Source organism: Dipodomys ordii, unplaced genomic scaffold (genome assembly GCF_000151885.1).
Source record: "Dipodomys ordii isolate 6190 unplaced genomic scaffold, Dord_2.0 Scaffold75, whole genome shotgun sequence".
Taxonomy (NCBI): domain Eukaryota; kingdom Metazoa; phylum Chordata; class Mammalia; order Rodentia; family Heteromyidae; genus Dipodomys; species Dipodomys ordii.
In genome coordinates, this window is record NW_012267291.1 from 1566014 (window position 1) to 1583091 (window position 17078).

Here is a 17078-nt window from a genome sequence, read left to right on the forward strand (position 1 = left end):
CAAATTGATTGACGTGCATATTAGGAGGGCAATTTGAGCATAAAATGATTTTCACATTTGCTTATGCCTAATTTCATCTGCAAGAAAACCTGGTGAAAACTGCACCCAGCTGAGCCTCGCTGCACAAACACAATAAACACACACCACCCCCAACCACCTCAGTTCACCCCTCTTTCCTCCAGGCCAGAGAACTCAGAGTTTGCCAGTGAACCCAGCCTTTCTCCAGGTAAAGTGCACTCCTGCTGCAGCACTGGCAGGTCTCATAGGTCCCCATCTTTGTGTGTGCATTGCTAGAGAGTATTTGGTGTTGTGCGGCTTTCTTCCCTCATAGGCCTATGCTTACTGCTGTGCTACTCTGCATGGTACACGGCTGGCAGAAACACATGGGTCCTGGTATGGAAGAAGTGACTGCCACTGGCCAGCTGTGGTTTGGGGGTTACACTTCTCTGTGGGCGGCACCTCTGAGAATTAAATGTCCCATACAATTTCTCCACTTGCTGATCTTTCTAAGAAGCCTTTGCTTCTAGAAGGGTCTAGAGATGGAGTTCTATCTAGAGCCTTGGTAGTTCCTCTAGCTGCAATCTCCATCATGAACCACCCTCTCAGCTCCCTCCACTGCAGGGCAGGCAGACGCGCTGCAACTAGGGCAAAGGAGAGCTGGATGCAGATGGCATTCCATCCTTGGCTTCCAGAGAGAAACAGGACACTTGGTGCTGAGACAGTATCCCGGGGATTATGGGAGACTAGCCTCTGGAACTCTCCCTGACCCACCCTGCAATACCGTGGGCTGACTCAGATGACAGAGAAAGTCTAATCTTGAACAAACTCTCTGCCGGCTTCAGGTGGGAATCACTTCAGTAAGCACAGGCTAAAAAAAGATAGCTAAAAACAGCTGTGGTGTTCTAGGGCCAAGGAAAGCAGGAAGACATGCAAACCTTAAACCTACACGGGCACCCACAGATCCATAAACCCACTCGCCCATTACAGCTCCAGGGAGCAGAGCTCCAACTTGAGTAGCTGAGTTGGGAAGGAGACACAGTGGACAAGGTGACTCCGAGGGATGAGCTTCCAGGTATAAATGTGATCCTTGAAAAGGAAATCAACCACCAGGCCTTAAAAGCTTCCTAGATATAAGCTTAAGGTTAAACAGTTTCAACATGATTCTGCCTCAAGAACATGGACATGTGTTCATATCAGAAGGCTAAGAGTGCATAATGGTCTCCCACTCCCCAAAATGTACAGATATCTCACTGTGGTGAAACTAAGCTTAGCTTATTAACTGGCTGGTAATGTCTCTTCTCCTTCCTCCCCTCTGGCGTGGAGGAAGAAGACCCTACAAAATAAACCAAATTTAACTGCCAACACCAAGTTTCTTGTGAAATTTCCCTAGGTTTATCTTACATATAGCAACCTAAATGGATTACATGAATCACATGTTTAAAAAGTAATCTAAAGTATTAAAAGACAAGCAATGTTTGCAGCAATAAGCAGAATAAAATCAGTAGACTATATTTCTCCTTAACATTCAATCCTGGGTCTTTACATACTGGGATTTCTTGGACTTTGATAGCTTTTATATGTGAAAACTGGATACAGCTATGCTGTAATTACACACAACAAAACAACATCACAGGCAAAACAGCCAAGTCCCACAGGGAAAAATGAAGACATTTCATAAAAATAGGCCAATCCTCCTCTCCCCACTTTGGGCAATTTTCTCTAAGAATTTTATTGAAAATAAATTCTATTCAATTTGAGTAATTATAGGAGATAAACCATGTTAGTGTTCTCCTTTTCCCCTGTATTAATGAATTAGAATACACAAACCCTCAATAAAAATGATGGAAAGGCTTATGAACATCATTCAGAATTTTACTAGTCACTTCCATTTCATAAAACTGCCATTTCCATTAAAGCATTATGTAAAAAATGGGATTGTACTATACAAACATGCATATTTATCACCAATGAATTTAAACATTGCTTATAAAGTACAAAGTCAATTTTACAAATGAAATCTTCAAAAGTTGGATTTTTTTTCTTCTAAGAGATTAAAAAATGATTTCTGTCTCTAGATACATGACACATACATTTAATCATTTTCTTTCTAATCTTCTATTCTTGTTTCAGGTAGCATCTATATAAAACCAGAAACTAAGCATCTAAAATGAAAGTTGGAAGAAAAATAAAAAAACAAGAATTTGGGAGAAATCAGAAATACATGTTAGAAGTTTTATTCTTCTATCTAATATACCAGAATAATGTTCATTATGCTTTCTTTATGTTCATGTCCACCTGTGAAAATTTATGTAAGTTTGATAACGATGTTCCCAGAAGAGCATTAACTGAACACCAACAAACTCCCTAATAAACTCTAGAAGGTTCTAGGTGTAGCAAAACACAGTATGATTTCCGTCACCCTCCCCAGTCCTAAATATTTTCCCTTTTGTCTTTTTCAATTATGTTTCTTAAGAAAGTAAGATGACCTGGGCTTGACCTGTTTTAGAAAGCAAGTTACATAGAACCAACAGAAATATGTACATCATTAAAACTCAAAGAAGAAAAGGTTGATTTTTTGGTGTCAATTACAAAAATGGAACATGAAATTTACAAAGTATTAGCCTCAAGGTCAAGGAAGAAAGCCAATCCTCAAGGGGTCAAGTTCCAGGTGCTGTACATTCTTCAAAACTGGCTAGCTAAATTCATCAATCAGATGATGTAAGTTTACTTGGTGACCCTCTGTACCACTAACTAATGCTAACAAAAATGTGAGGAAAACATCAATTTGTGGAAAAGCATTCTGTTAAATATTTTAAATACTCTCCTAATCTACGCATGGTTCAAACACTTTTCTGTAATACTGAGAGACTCATGACTAACATGACTTTTCAGGAAATGTAAATTCTACTTTACAAAAGGATAACTTAAGGGCGCATGTCCCACCAATGGTAAAAAGTAACTGTGAGAACCCCCAGTGAACTCAGAATTCTCTCTTGCCTCATGAACCCTTAACATCTTATCAGCCCATTTGCTATTAAATGGCAAATATAATGTTTTAAGGGATAAATATAGAATTGTATTTTAACTACGCAACTCAATTCTACCATAAAGATTAAAATAAAATGTACTTCTAATACCAAACTATAAAACTCCTATAACACCAGAATAAAATCGAAATGACCTTGGATTTAGGAACAGCAGCTGAGGCGCAATCCATGAAAGGAAGAAATGATGAGCTGGACTCCACTGAAAATAAAAACATCTGCTCTGCAAAAAACACTGTCAAGAGAATGAAAGCACAAGCAAGACACATCTGGGAGAAAATACCTGACAAAGACAGCCAAGAAAGCACGACCGTCCACCAAAATATACAACGCATTCTTAAAAGTCAAAAGAAGAAAATTAACAACTTGATTTCAAATGTGCAAAACTCTGCACAGACACTCATCAAAGTTGTGCACGGAGCAAACAAGCACATGAAAAGACACTTCCCATCACACCACTGGAGGCTGCAAGATCAGAGAACCAGGAAACAGCACCTCTGCTATCCAACCCCACAGCACTGAGCAGGCGCTGAAATGCGGGCAGCACCAGCACTGCCGCTGAGAATGAGGAACTAAACGCAATCTCCACATATAACCCATCAGTCACTGTCCTTGCTACTCACCCAAGAAAGGTGAAAACGTGTATCACCCTCAACCCTGCACAGACAGACAGATATTTCCAGCAGCTTTATTTGTAAGTGCCACACCCTTAGAAGCAAACCAGATGTCAGTAGGTGGATAAACTAAACTGTGATATAGCCAGACCATGGGAATACTATTTAGTGCTTAAAAAGAAATAAGCTAGCAAGCCACACAAAGGCACCATGCTCCTAAGTGACAGTCACTGATTTTAACATATGACATTTTAGGAAAAAACCAAACTATGGAACCAGAAAAAAAAAAGCGGGAGGTTAATGTGGTAAGGGTGAAGGACAAGGGAGGGGAGGGGCAGTGGGGACACACAGAGGACCCAGAGAGTGGGAGAGGGGGAGGAGAGGACACGGAACTTTCAGGGCAAAAAAAATACTAGTGCTCTATTGATAAATCCAAGCCACTCTACCTTTGTCCTAACCCACAAAAGCTGTGACATCGATGTACCCGAACATAGACAATGGACAGTGAGTACTATCACCCACATTTGAATTGGGTTCACAAACCAAAATTAGTAAAGCACTGTAGTAGGGAGAGACAGTGCCATACACTTTTCCTGTCTGGGAACCCCACCTTCTGGGCAGTTCTGCTGAGACCCTAGAACTGCTCTACAAAATACTTCATGGGTTTTTTTTTAAAAAAAGGAAATAAACTACATTTTATATTAAGTCACTTCTAATAGTACCCTCATATTTCTTAACTACTGGTATTTTGAAAGTATATATGAATATGTGTGTGTGTGTGTGTGTGCAAATGCGGACAGATGAGAAAGAGTAAGACGCTTTGATTTGCAAAGAGATTGCTTGTGTTTCTTTTTTGGGAGTTCATGAAACTCTACTGTTGCAAATGCAACTCTCTTGTAATTTATCTCCTAATGTAGCTACAATACTTTCAAAATTCATACTGTGTGTGTTACCAAGTAAGTTATATACCAATTTGATATATAATCCATCAGGTCTCAGCCTTCTAGATACAAGCTTAAAGTTATTAGCCTCACAACAGCTTTTTCCTCCTGCATAAAAAGGGCTGCATTATTTTATAGTCTTGCAAACACACAATCTCTCTCCTTTTCACAATCCCTCCAAAAAAAACCAAGTTACCATATTTCACTTCAACTCTAAAAAGATTACCTTCTGGGAAGGTAATAATCTGACTCTGGAAGCCTATGACTTTTGATGGATTTTGTATGGGCAATAAAATTGTGCTTGAGGTTTCAATACAACAGACTATGTACATGGGAAAAGTATATTAAAATAGGGGACATGAGCCCTCTAAAGGAAAACTTCGTGTTCATTTGACAGGCATCTCCAAATTTCACCCTCTGGTAATCTGTTTTCATTACAGGGATCCTCTCCTTCTGCCCTCCTACCCATCTGCACTGCACGCCACCAGTCCCAGGAGCTTTCTTTTCCTGTTGGCCCAAGTCTTCCTTCCAGGATAGAAAGAAATTCCACAGACACAGCATTTTGGTTTCTCTTGTCCACAACTGATCAGTGACACCACTCTAGGCATAGCCCAGCGGATACACACTCGCTGAATGAATGAATGCCCACCCAGGGCAAGTTTCTGTCCACTCCACCAGAGCTATGTTCTCCCCAGGACACTGCCTGATGGGCACCTCCTGGCTTACTGTGCTCTCTCCATTGGATACATTGCGTGTACTGCTCTAATGGTCAGGTGGGGAGATCTCTTCCCACCCTATTCTTCATCACAGTCCAGCACAGAGCAGAGCCATACACAGCGCAGAAGAGTCCTTGTGTGAGTTACAGAACACCTGATTTCAGAAGATGCGCTTCTTCTCTGGCGCTGCTGCCTGGCCCAGAACAGGGATGCCAGGTCAAAGCCTAGCTCTGAGGTGTTTTACCTTTACGCCGACACCCAGGAGTGGGAGCCGCATAAACTCACTCAGGTCAATAATGCTTATGTCATGGAAGAGAGTAAGAGAGAGAGAACTCTTAAGCAAGAATTCAAGAGCAGGGACACTGGAAAAGTTAGTCATTTTTTACTACATTTATTTCCTTGATTGGCTGTTAGCTCACACATTAAATCAATGCACTGGGAATGACAGTAACTTTGCAATCCAAGTGTTTTAATGGTACACACTGGGTTGCAGAACTCCACCTGAAAATTCAATGCTATAGCTTACTTTGAAGTAACCACACACAAAGAACCCCATATTTAGATTTTAAAAAATTTCCAAAAACATCTTAGAATACCAACTGTTCTAACTTAATAAAATGGTCCTCTCACGTCCTCATGAGACACCAACGGAGAAACACGGCACCTCTATGACAGCAAGAGAAACTAAAGCCAGCCAGCCAGTCTGGGCTACATAGTGTGGGAGGGGAAGGGAGGAGAGGGGAAGAGAGGGGAGGAGAGGGTAAAGTGAAAAAGACAGTCCATTCAGTGAGAAACATCTGTTCAAATTAGGTATGTCTATGATAAGAGATGTAAAAATAACTCTGGATGGGTAGACATTTCTCCAAAGATGCACAAATGGCCAACACAAACATGAATGTGTTCAACATTATTATTCACTAAACAAAAGCAAAACTTCAATGAGAGGCCCTTTCATGTCCCCTGGGATCACTCAACACCAAGCGCAGACACGTGCTAGAGAGGACAAGGAGGTGTCAAGTGCTCACACACTGCCAGTGGGAATCTAAAAAAATCTACAGCAGCCTCAGAAAACAATCCAGCAGCTTCTTTGAAAATTACAGTCACCATAGGAGCCAGCCTCTGCACTCCTTTGGATAGGTCAGGAAAAGTGAGAACACACATCCACAAAGGAACTTGTACACATGCTTTACACCTGTGTAATTCCTCACAGCAGAAGTGGAGGTAACCCAAATGGCCGCCACCTGATGAGCAAACCAACAAAACCGGGCACGGTGATCCAATGGAATAGTGTCTGTCATATTCAACATGGATGAGCCCTGAAAGCATCGTGCTGAGTCACAGAGGCCCATCAGAAAAGACTGGTAACAGCTAGTACTGTACTATTCCTCTCAGGGCAGCAGCCAGGTATGTACCTCTAGAGAAACAGAGAATAATAACAAGTGGCTGCCAGGACTGACCAAGGGTAGAATGCAGACTGACAAGTAATGTACTAGTTTTTGTTTGGGATGATGAGAATGTTCTGGAGCTGGTGGTGAGGGCTAAAAATACTGAGTTTTAGTGTCCTAAAAGTGGTGCATTTTATGGTAAGCAAATTATAAATCAATAAAGGAAGTCAACAGTCACAAAAGAGAAACCAATGTCAAGAGCCCTCACTGACAACATGGAAGGAAGCCGGGTGAGTGTGGCAGAGGCAGCCCAGCCAACCCCGCCCATGGCTGTTGATCTTCACTGACTTCCCAACCCTTCCGAAGGAAAATGAAATTCACCCTGCTAACTCCACAAGGACTAACACCACACAGCTCTTCCCTAATGGAAAAGAGGAGAGCATGGATTAAGCAGTAGAGCACATTCCTAGCAAGTACAAGGCCCTGAGTTCAAACCTCAGGTTACCCCCATTCCATCCAAAAGAATCAGCTAAGAAAAGCCCAAGATCGGACTCAGGAAAACCTGTCAAAGGCATATGCTGGACAAGAAGAACAGACTGGGGAGCAAAAAGATTTGTAGCTTATTTAACAGACAAGCAATTGGTATTCAGCATGTATAAAGAACCATTTTAAAATAAATAAATAAAGACTGCCGGGTACCGATGGCTCACCCCTGTAATCCTAGCTACTCAGGAGGCTGAGATCTGGGGATCGCAGTTCAAAGCCAGCCCAGGCAGGAAAGCTTGTGAGACTCTTTTCTCCACTGGAAAACCAGAAGTGGTGCTGTGGTTCAAAGTGGTAGAGCACTCGCCTTGAGCTGAAGAGCTGAAGGAGAGCGCCCAGGCCCAGAGTTCAAGCCCCAGGACTGGCAAATAAATTAGATAAATAGATAGACAGAGAGAGAGAGAGAGAGAGAGAGAGAGAGAGAGAGAGAGATACATACACACACACACACACATACATACATACATACATACAAAAGACCTCTTGGGCTGGCAATGTGACTTAATGGAGGGTACTTGCCTAACATGCATAAAACCCTGGTTCAATTCCTAAGTACCACATACACCAAAAAAAACAGAAGTGGAACTGTGTCTCAAGTGGTAGAGCACTAGCCTTGAGCAAAAGAAGCTCAAGGACAATGCCCAGGCCCTAAGTTCAAGCCTCAGGACTGGCCCAAAAACAAACAAACAAAAAAAGCATTTTGACAGGTGACTACAATGAAGATGCACAGTGCACATAAACGGACATGTGCAATTAACTGATGCTGATACAAATTAGTAAGTGACACCAAAAGAGAAGGCCTAATAAATGTGCTAACATCCTCTCAAGACACGTCACACAGTGATAATAAAAGAATGAACAAGGGCCAGGAAGGTGGCTCAGTGGTAGAGTGCTTGCCTTGAATGCATGAGGCCCTAGGTTCAATTCCTCAGCACCACATAAGCAAAAAAAGTCAGAAGTGTTGCTGTGGCTCAAGTGGTAGAGTGCTAGCCTTGATCTGGAGAGCTGAGGGCCAGTGCCCAGGCCAGAGTTCAGGCATCATGACCAGCAAAAAAAGAATGAACAACATCTGCATCTCTAAAACTGGTAAGCGACGTAAGTTCAATGAAAACTACAACATGAGCTGGTAAAGGAAATACAAACAAAAATCAGAAAGACTTCACACTAAACTCCTCTGGGAAGTATGGAAAACAGGAAGAATAGCTGGGCACCAGTGGCTACTCAGGAGGCTGAGATCTGAGGATTATGGTTCAAAGCCAGCCCGGGTAGGAAAGTCCAAAGTGGTACAGTGCTTACCTTCGAGTTGAGAGACAGCACCCAAGCCCAGAGTTCAAGCCTCTCGACTGACAAAAAACAAAACAAAACAAAAAACAGGAGGTGTGAATGGGAGAATAGCAAAGTACAAACCATGTCTAAATGATTCATGAAGTGTTTTTCACTAAAGAAATATTGAAAGTAAGGCTAATACATGATTAATTAGTTCATACTTGGGTTTTCCTTACATTATCTGCATAGTTCTGTATTTTTCTGTAATTTTTCCAAAAAAGTTACATGTAATGTGAGATGCTCTTCTGAACAAATTTTATTCTCACCTAGAATGTCCTATATATACAAAAAACATTGGCAGTGACTAGGATACTGTTGAAAACTAGTATTTTATCACTTGAAACATGTTTGGCATAGCAGTTGTCTTGAGACAGACTCAGACCTGCATGTTTGATAAAAGCTACTTTATGACTAGAAGCTTTCATTCATCTAAAGATAAATACTATCTTTAATGCATTAGATTTTTAGGTAGAAAAATGGCTAGGCATATATAAGAACAGAAGCTTCATAGGCTCTAACTATATCCAGTACTAAGAAATTGTAGCCCACAACTGAAGACTATACACAGATGAATTTTCACTTATCAGTTCCAAAAATATTTCAAATGAAACAATTTTTTTCTAAACATTTATACCACCAGCTAACACATATCTAGTGTATGTTTTGTTCCTACTTAAAAGACCAAAATCTGTGATTATAGTGATCACAAAAATGAACAAAAAGAGACTCTCCTACATATAGGAGGCCCAAACATGACTCTGGTACATGTATGTGTGTATGTGTTGGTATGGGTGCTTGAGCTCAGAGCCTCTGGCTTTCAGGCTTTTCTGATCATGGCTGGTGCTTGACCACTCGAGCCACACCTCCAGTCCAGCTTTTGTACTGATTAATTGGAGAGTTTCTTGGACTTTTCTGCTCAGCTGACTTTCAACCGAGATCCTCAGATCTCAACGTCCTATGTAGTTAAGAATTACAAACATAAGCCACTAGCGCCCAGCTCAACATAGTTAACACAAAGTAGGAAGCTATCTGCCCACTCAGGATGCAGAGGGGTAAAGCAGTAAAAGGTCCCCATTTCTCAGTGTTATGGCTGTGGCTTTCTCTAACCTGCTACTGGGGAAGGGCTCAAGTGCACAGTTAGCGTCTCAGAACCGGCTCCCCAGCCAGCGCAGATGGCAGGCAGCGGGAGAATGGCCTCCATGCAACAAAATCACATCCACCACAGACACCAGCGAGCACACTTAGCATTCCACAGCCCTCTGCTCCAACTAGACTTTTCAATTTGTGAACTGTGAGAAATCGTAGAATGTGGTTTATCAGTTAGAGCATAATCTGGCCTGGCTTCCTTTTCAATAGAGAACCTAAGTGGCCATACCAGTAAAAAGAGATTATCATCCAGGTCAGCAGCTTCTTAAACAAATTCAACAAGAGGCCAGGGGAAAAGGCTATGAGACTTGGATAAAAAATATTTTCTATTTTCCCCTCTCTCTGCCTTTGGAAATTGTGCTCATTCTTCAAAGTTTTGCTCAGTGCCTTCTGTGTGGAAAGGCTGGCCTAATCACTCTTTCCTATACTGTGTTCCACCAGCACCCTGCCCATGACTTCCAAATTCGCATCTTGGGCACGGCTCCCTGCTGGGCCCAGTACTCAAAGGCCCATCTCACACATGCTCCTCGCACCCACTCAGTACAGTGAGGCTCCCCCTCCCCCAACTACTTCTCATCTCAGTACAAGACATAATCATTCATGCAAATGCTTGGGCCAAATACAGTTACCTTAGCTTCCTCCATTCAACCCATCAGCCATTAAAACAGATTGGGAAATCAGCACTCTCTCCTTTCTTCCCATTGCTGCTATTCTGGTGCAACCATAGCTCTGGATCTTCATAGAAGCCATGTGCCCAACACATCCCTCACCACCACCCACGTGCCATGCCAGACCCCCACTAGAATCTCACAGCACAACCCAAGTCCCAAACTTCTCCCTAGAGTTCCCTCCTCTCCAGGACAGAAAGGAGGTCTCAGTCTCGGTTCAATTAGCATTGCTGAAAGGTGACTTTCCAGTCATCCCACTTAAAATAGACCCTAGGGACCAGGATCTAGTGGCAGAGCCCTAGGTCCATCCTCAGCACGGCAACAAGTCAACGTATAGTTGGGGAGGAAGGGGTGGGGGAGAGGGACAGACAAGAGAGGGAAAGGAGGACAGTGGAACAGAGAAACAATGCTACTCTCAAGTCCTGTGATCCCACATATTTATAACATGTGTCCTATTTTCATTTAGCATCTTTCCCACTAGGAGATGAGAAGCATAAACACCAAGTTTTTCACCTCTACCCTTCAGGATCTATAACAATGCAGATACTTGGTAAATGGTGAACAAACAAGATGACCCGGGTTTCTGTACTAGGTTCTTGGGCTAAATATGGCATATTCTGCTGCCTGCACCCAGAGCATGGAGAAGATAGACCCACTCCAGGGCCCATCCAGAACAAATGGGACCTCTACCCGGGTGGGTGACATTCTGTGATGGGCTGTTTCCAAATCAGATGAACAGTAGGCAACCTGCCAGGGCAGAGTGGGGGAGCACAAAGAGGCTGAGCTCTCTACTGGAGATCACAGGACTCGGAGGCTACCAGCAGCTGTGGGACTCATACTCGTGGCTGGATCTGCAAACCTCTCACCGCGGGGAACACTGCTGGAACGGGATTGCAGAGTGCATGTACACCAGGGGGGAATACACAAGAGCTAGCTGGACCTGAGCACAGCCTGATAAGCTGGCCAGAGAAGAAGAGCACAGAGGGGAGAGTGAGGCTGAGGCTCAAAGACATGGTTTGCCTGATTTGGAAGGGCTGCAACTTAAGAACTGTGGACATGAACCTGTCAGTTCTAGCACCAGTGAATTTTTTTTTCTTTTTCCTTTTTCTTCTTCTTGGCCAGTCGTGGGGCCCGAACTCTGGGCTCGGGCGCTATCCTTGCGCTCTTCAGCTCAAGGCGGGTGCTCTACCGCTTGAACCACAGCACCACTTCCAGTTTTCTAGTGGTTTATTGGAGAGAAGAGTCTCACAGACTTTCCTGCCTGGGCTGGCTTTGAACCGCAATCCTCAGATCTCAGCCTCCTGAGTAGCTAGGATTACAGGGCCACTGGCACCCGGCACCAGTGGATGTTTTTAAAGAGAGAAATAACCTAATCAAATTTCAACTAAAAATTGAATCATTAAAAATTATTTTAAATCTGAATAGCTCAAAGGGTCAGACACAGGACTCTTTCAATAATCCCAAACAAGGAGAACAGGGCCCAGCTACTGTGGGAGAGTAAGACCAGCAAAAAGGTGCAAAAAGCTGGGCGCCGCTGGCTCATGCCTGTCATCCTAACTACTCAGGAGGCTGAGATCTGAGGATCGTGGTTCAAAGCCAGCCCAGGCAGGAAAGTCCATGAGACTCTTATCTCCAATAAACCACCAGAAAACCAGAAGTGGCACTGTGGCTCAAGTGGTAGAGCACTCACCTTGAGCTGAAGAGCTGAGGGACAGCGCCCAGACCCAGAGTTCAAGCCCCATGACTGACCAAAAAAACCCAAAAAAGTGCAGAAGATATCACTGCCAGAGGGTGAGATCTGGGAAAGGGAGTGGAAGGTAAGTTAGGAATTTGGCACATGCCCAACTCACTGTACACTAACGGGTACAGTGGGAGGGTAAACCAGCAGTAGAGTAGAGGCAGGATGAATATGAGGTATTTTAATGGCAATGAGGTAGGCAGGGATATCTAGCCAGCATTCAACTAGGGAACCCCAGATTCTTCTGGAGATGACCTCTGGGAATACACGGTGTTCAGGGGTGCTGAACTACATTGCGAGGTCAGCATCCTGGGAGACATCCAGTAAGAAAGAGGTGAATGACATCACCAACAAGGGTCACACAAAGAACTCTGTGAACTGAAGGCCTTGGGCAGAAGGCAAGGATGGCAAATTGAAAGCAATGAGAACACAAAGCGGTAGCTGGCACTCACTGCTCTCCCAAAGTGGCCACAGTGGAAGACTGGGCATCTGCTTAAATGGGGAAGGGCAGGCCGAGTGTGTTCATGGGCACAGGATAAATCAAGTAAAGGGAAAGTCACAGCGTCAGGAACAGAGGCCGACTACAGGAGCAAGACTACAGGTGATGGGAAAGGAGGCCGGGTTGAGCCCTGGGATAGGAGAGGGCAAGTGAGAACAGTGGGGAAGATGGGAGAAAACCTTCAGATACTTCCTGAGCAACACAATGGTGTCACCCGGCCAGACTGCAGGCCCAGACCTGCTGCAGCAAGTCTTCTCCTGTTTTCTTAGACAACACCCCTCTGGCCAGAGAACCTGCCACGTGCCATGTTCTGTGGCAGGTACGGGCACCTGGGGAAGCGATGTAGTCCAAAACTGACAAAGGACCTGCTGACTCGTGGGGAAGAAGCCAAAATGATGGACTGTAACCCACAGCAGTAAGTGTGGAAGCCCAGGGAACAACAAAGTAAGTGCAGAGTGTCAGGAAATGGCCCTGGAGTAGTGAAAGAGAAGAAACTAATTTTCAGTGATAGAAATAGCATATGCCAAAACCGTGTGGTGGAGAGCTAATGATGCAACACAAGCGTGAGGGGAGGCGATGCCAGACTCCTGTGGGTGACAGAGACAAGGGGCTCACTGAAGAACCTAAACTTTATTCTGCTGGCCACAGGGAGACATTTTGTGATTTTTTTTTTAAGCAAGCAACAGCTGTGATCAAATGCACATTTTTGAAAGCTCCTTCCGTGTGGAGACAAAGGAAAGAGTCAGACAGGAAGTCCATTAGGAGATGATTAGTCATCCAGGGGAAAGAGGGAGCAGGGTAGATCTGAGTCACCGGCTCTGGGGACTGGTCAACTGTGTAAATGCCATTCAATGAGTAGCAGGAAGAGGATGGAGAGACAAGGGGAGGGAGTGGTGTGGTCTAAGTTGGAAGCATGTTGTATTTACAGTCCCTGCAGTTCTATGTATGGGCTAGGGTGAGGCGTGGAGGGGTGATGAAGAAGATCATGATGATGGTAGGCTGAGGCATGGGATGAAGAAGAGGAAGAGAGGAGGAGGAGCAGCAGCAACAGCAGCTGCTGCCTCTATTACCACAAAGGCACAGGTAGAGCACTCAAGAGGCAGACAGGAAGGTAACAGAGGAGAGGCGGAGGAGACCCTGCAGCAAGCATCATCGCTGACACCGCACAGACGTGGACAAGCGTGCCCACAGCAGCAGAAGGCAAGCAGGGTGCCCAGGGAGGCAGAGTGGCAAGTAGTAGGCAGAACCCACAGGGTGACCGATGTCATGCAAACAGAGTGCAGTTTTTCGGCAGCGAGGTCCTTGGGCATGACGGTGGGAGTGGAGGGTGTGTATAAGGGCTGCACATAAGGAAAGCAAGGGCAATCACAGCTCAGGAAGCAGGCTCTCACTTCTCCCAAGTTGGAGGAGACTACACACAGGTGTTTGCTGCACGTGGCTAAGTGCCAAGTCTTGTGCTCTACCGAGCCCTGTGCTAGGTAGGCAAAGAAGGGAAAGAATCTTCCTTTGAAGAAGAAAGGCAATAATTTTAAAAATAAAACTAAAATATCCACCGGGGCAGATCAGCTTTTGTGAACTTCTCTAGAAGACATGCATCTTCTAGACCCAAAACCTATGCTCTAGGTAGGCTGGACAGGATCCTGCCCCAATGCACCTAACTCAGGTGGGGCGGGGAGGGACAGGAGTCATCAGGATCCATCTAAATGCCAAGTCAATTCAACAACGAATCCCAGTAAGCCTCCATTAAGGACAAGGCTCTGGTTACACACCAAATGATGAAAGATGTCCCAGCCAGGATACACTCATCTCTAGGGTTCTAGGAGAAGGAAACAACAGTAAAGAAAGAATATATTCTACCAGTCACCACTGAGAAACCGTAGGGCAAGACCCTACCAGAACTCCAAGCAACAAGTAAACAAAGCACAGAGAACCTAACAAAATATGCCAGTGATACACAGAAGTCACAAGAAACAAGTCAGTGAGAATTCTCCACAAATGCCCAGAAAAGCCTTCTAACAGAAGCAGTGGGCTCCTGGAAGAGAGAGGGCCACCTGATGTGCCAAAGATGTGAAAAGTGCCGGCAATCTGAAGGGACCTCTCCTTGAGTTAAAACAGACTCTTGAGTATGGAGCTGGAAACAGTACCACAGACTCCGAGCCCCTCATGCTAACAAGGACACCATAGTAGAGGCTGGCTGAGTGACGGTAACAGCCAAGTGAGGCAAGCGCATGCAGAGTCTGAAATAGCTAGGCACGCTTGGCCAAGTCCTGGTCCTGGAAGAGGTGAAAGCTTTCCTAGGAAAGCAACACCCCATCCCCTGCCCTTTTCTCCCCAACCAACATGTTGAAACAAAAAGCTAGCCACTGATGGCTACTAGGAGGCTGGGATTGAAGGATCACAGTTTGAAGCTAACCTTGGCAGAAAAGTCCATGAGACTGTTATCTCCAATTAACTACCCAAAAGTTCTAAGTGGAGCTGTAGCTAAAGTGATAGAGCATCAGTCTTGAGCAAAAAAGGAAAAAAATGGCACCCAGGACTGAAGTTCAAGCCCTAGTACTGACACAAAATTAATTAAAATAAAACACTGGAACAGTGGCCAATCAACCCAAAAATGCACTGTTTATCCAAGAGGAATTAGAAAATAATTGACCTAAAGTAGGAATGACCAGAGAGAAATACACAGTTGGTCATTAGCACAATCACAGTACTTTCAACATTAATAATAAATGATGCATAATGAGAAGTGACCAAGTTAGGACACCAAACTTGACATTTTCTTTTCAAGTCACTTGCACTCACTCTAATGTCCACAGCAGCTGTCCTTTATGTCAGAAGTGCCAAGGAGACGATTACAATTTAACACCTTTGCTTTTTTTTTGTATCCCATCTCTCTTTCAATGCCTTCCCTTGTTCCCACATTCCTGTTACCAGCCATCCTGTCACCTCCTTAACAATGTAATAACTAAGAAAGCCAAAGGCAGTCACACACCCAACCTATCTTTTCCAAGGCCAGCACAAAGACAGGAAACATGGCTTTGCAGCCAGATAGATCTTTGTTCAAATCCCAGCTCCATTCCTAACTTCAGTTCATGACCCGGCGTAATAACCTGAAGGTTACAATATACCCCTCTAGGTTGCTGCAAGAAATCAGGGAGGGAGTACCTACAAGAACACCCACAGCCTCATCTCCCTCACACGTCAAGTAGATCAAGCCCAGAGCTGAACTGGCACAGCCTTTGCCAAGCCCCCAGTGGGGGACAGACAGACCACAAGAATTCATTCCTTGGAAGTGGCCCTGTATAGGTCAAGTGGTAGAGCGCTCGCCTTGAGCTGAAGAGCTGGGGGACAGCACCCAGGCCCAGAGTTCAAGCCCCACGGCCGACAAAAAAAAAAATAATAATAATTCATTCCTTATCTTCCCTCCTTGTCTCGCAACACTTGGAGACTGGAAACTCAAAAAGACCAGGATTTTCTCACCAGTTCACAACCCAAACCAAACCCAAACCTGGGCCACAAGAAGCTTTCAGAGCATGGCAAAGTACCCATCTCTGGTTAGTCTGGTAATATTGTCCCCAGGACTTGTCTATGAAGAAAATCCCAAAGCAAGGGAGTGGGGGAAGGTTGGGAATCTCCACCCTGAATATCGTCTTAGAAAGATGATCATGACATACATGGTTTCTAGTTCATATACTTAGATATCATTTGGAGCATGGTGTCATTCCAAGGCATGTTCATACAGCATAAAACATCACTTCAATTGTCCCCTTAAGGTGACATACTATACTGAGAAAAGTCTCAAGTAATTCACCTATTTGTTCTTCTGCCCAAAGAAAAGCAAGACTGGAGCACAGAGGGCTAAGAGAGGCAGAATTTAGAGGCACCTGGGAAGGCCAGTTCTTACAGACACCAGGCACCCTGACCTCTTTGGATCCCCACTCTCTAAACCCACAGCCTACAAGATCTCTATCAGACAAGCTCTGCCCTGCCTGCCAAGAAGTAGTCTAGCAGGATCACAGTCAGAAAGGCAAGGCTTTCTAAATACAAAGAATCATGTATATCACAAGGATCTGAACAAACACTCACAAGGTCAATTTCAGCATGCTCTATAGTCACCATATCCCTCCAAAAAAATTCAAAGAAGAATCCTTGGTGAATTGATATTTTTAAGAACTTATCCTGACAGCCATTAGTACCTGCGTTATGGCTGTAAGGGGTGTGTGTGTGTGTGAAGAATGAACCCTGTATGGCAGCACAGAACCTGGGTTAGACGTGTGCACTGCCGTTACTGCTGTAGTTCCCGGATCATGGAGGGCATCCCACCCAGAAGCCTGTCTCACAGAGGATGATTAGTAGCGGGGTAAGGACTAGAAAACACCCACCTGCCAGGCTCTGGACCCTGTTATTATCTTTGGAAATGAAGAGTGTGCACTCCGGAAATGCTCATCTTTCCCTTCCCTT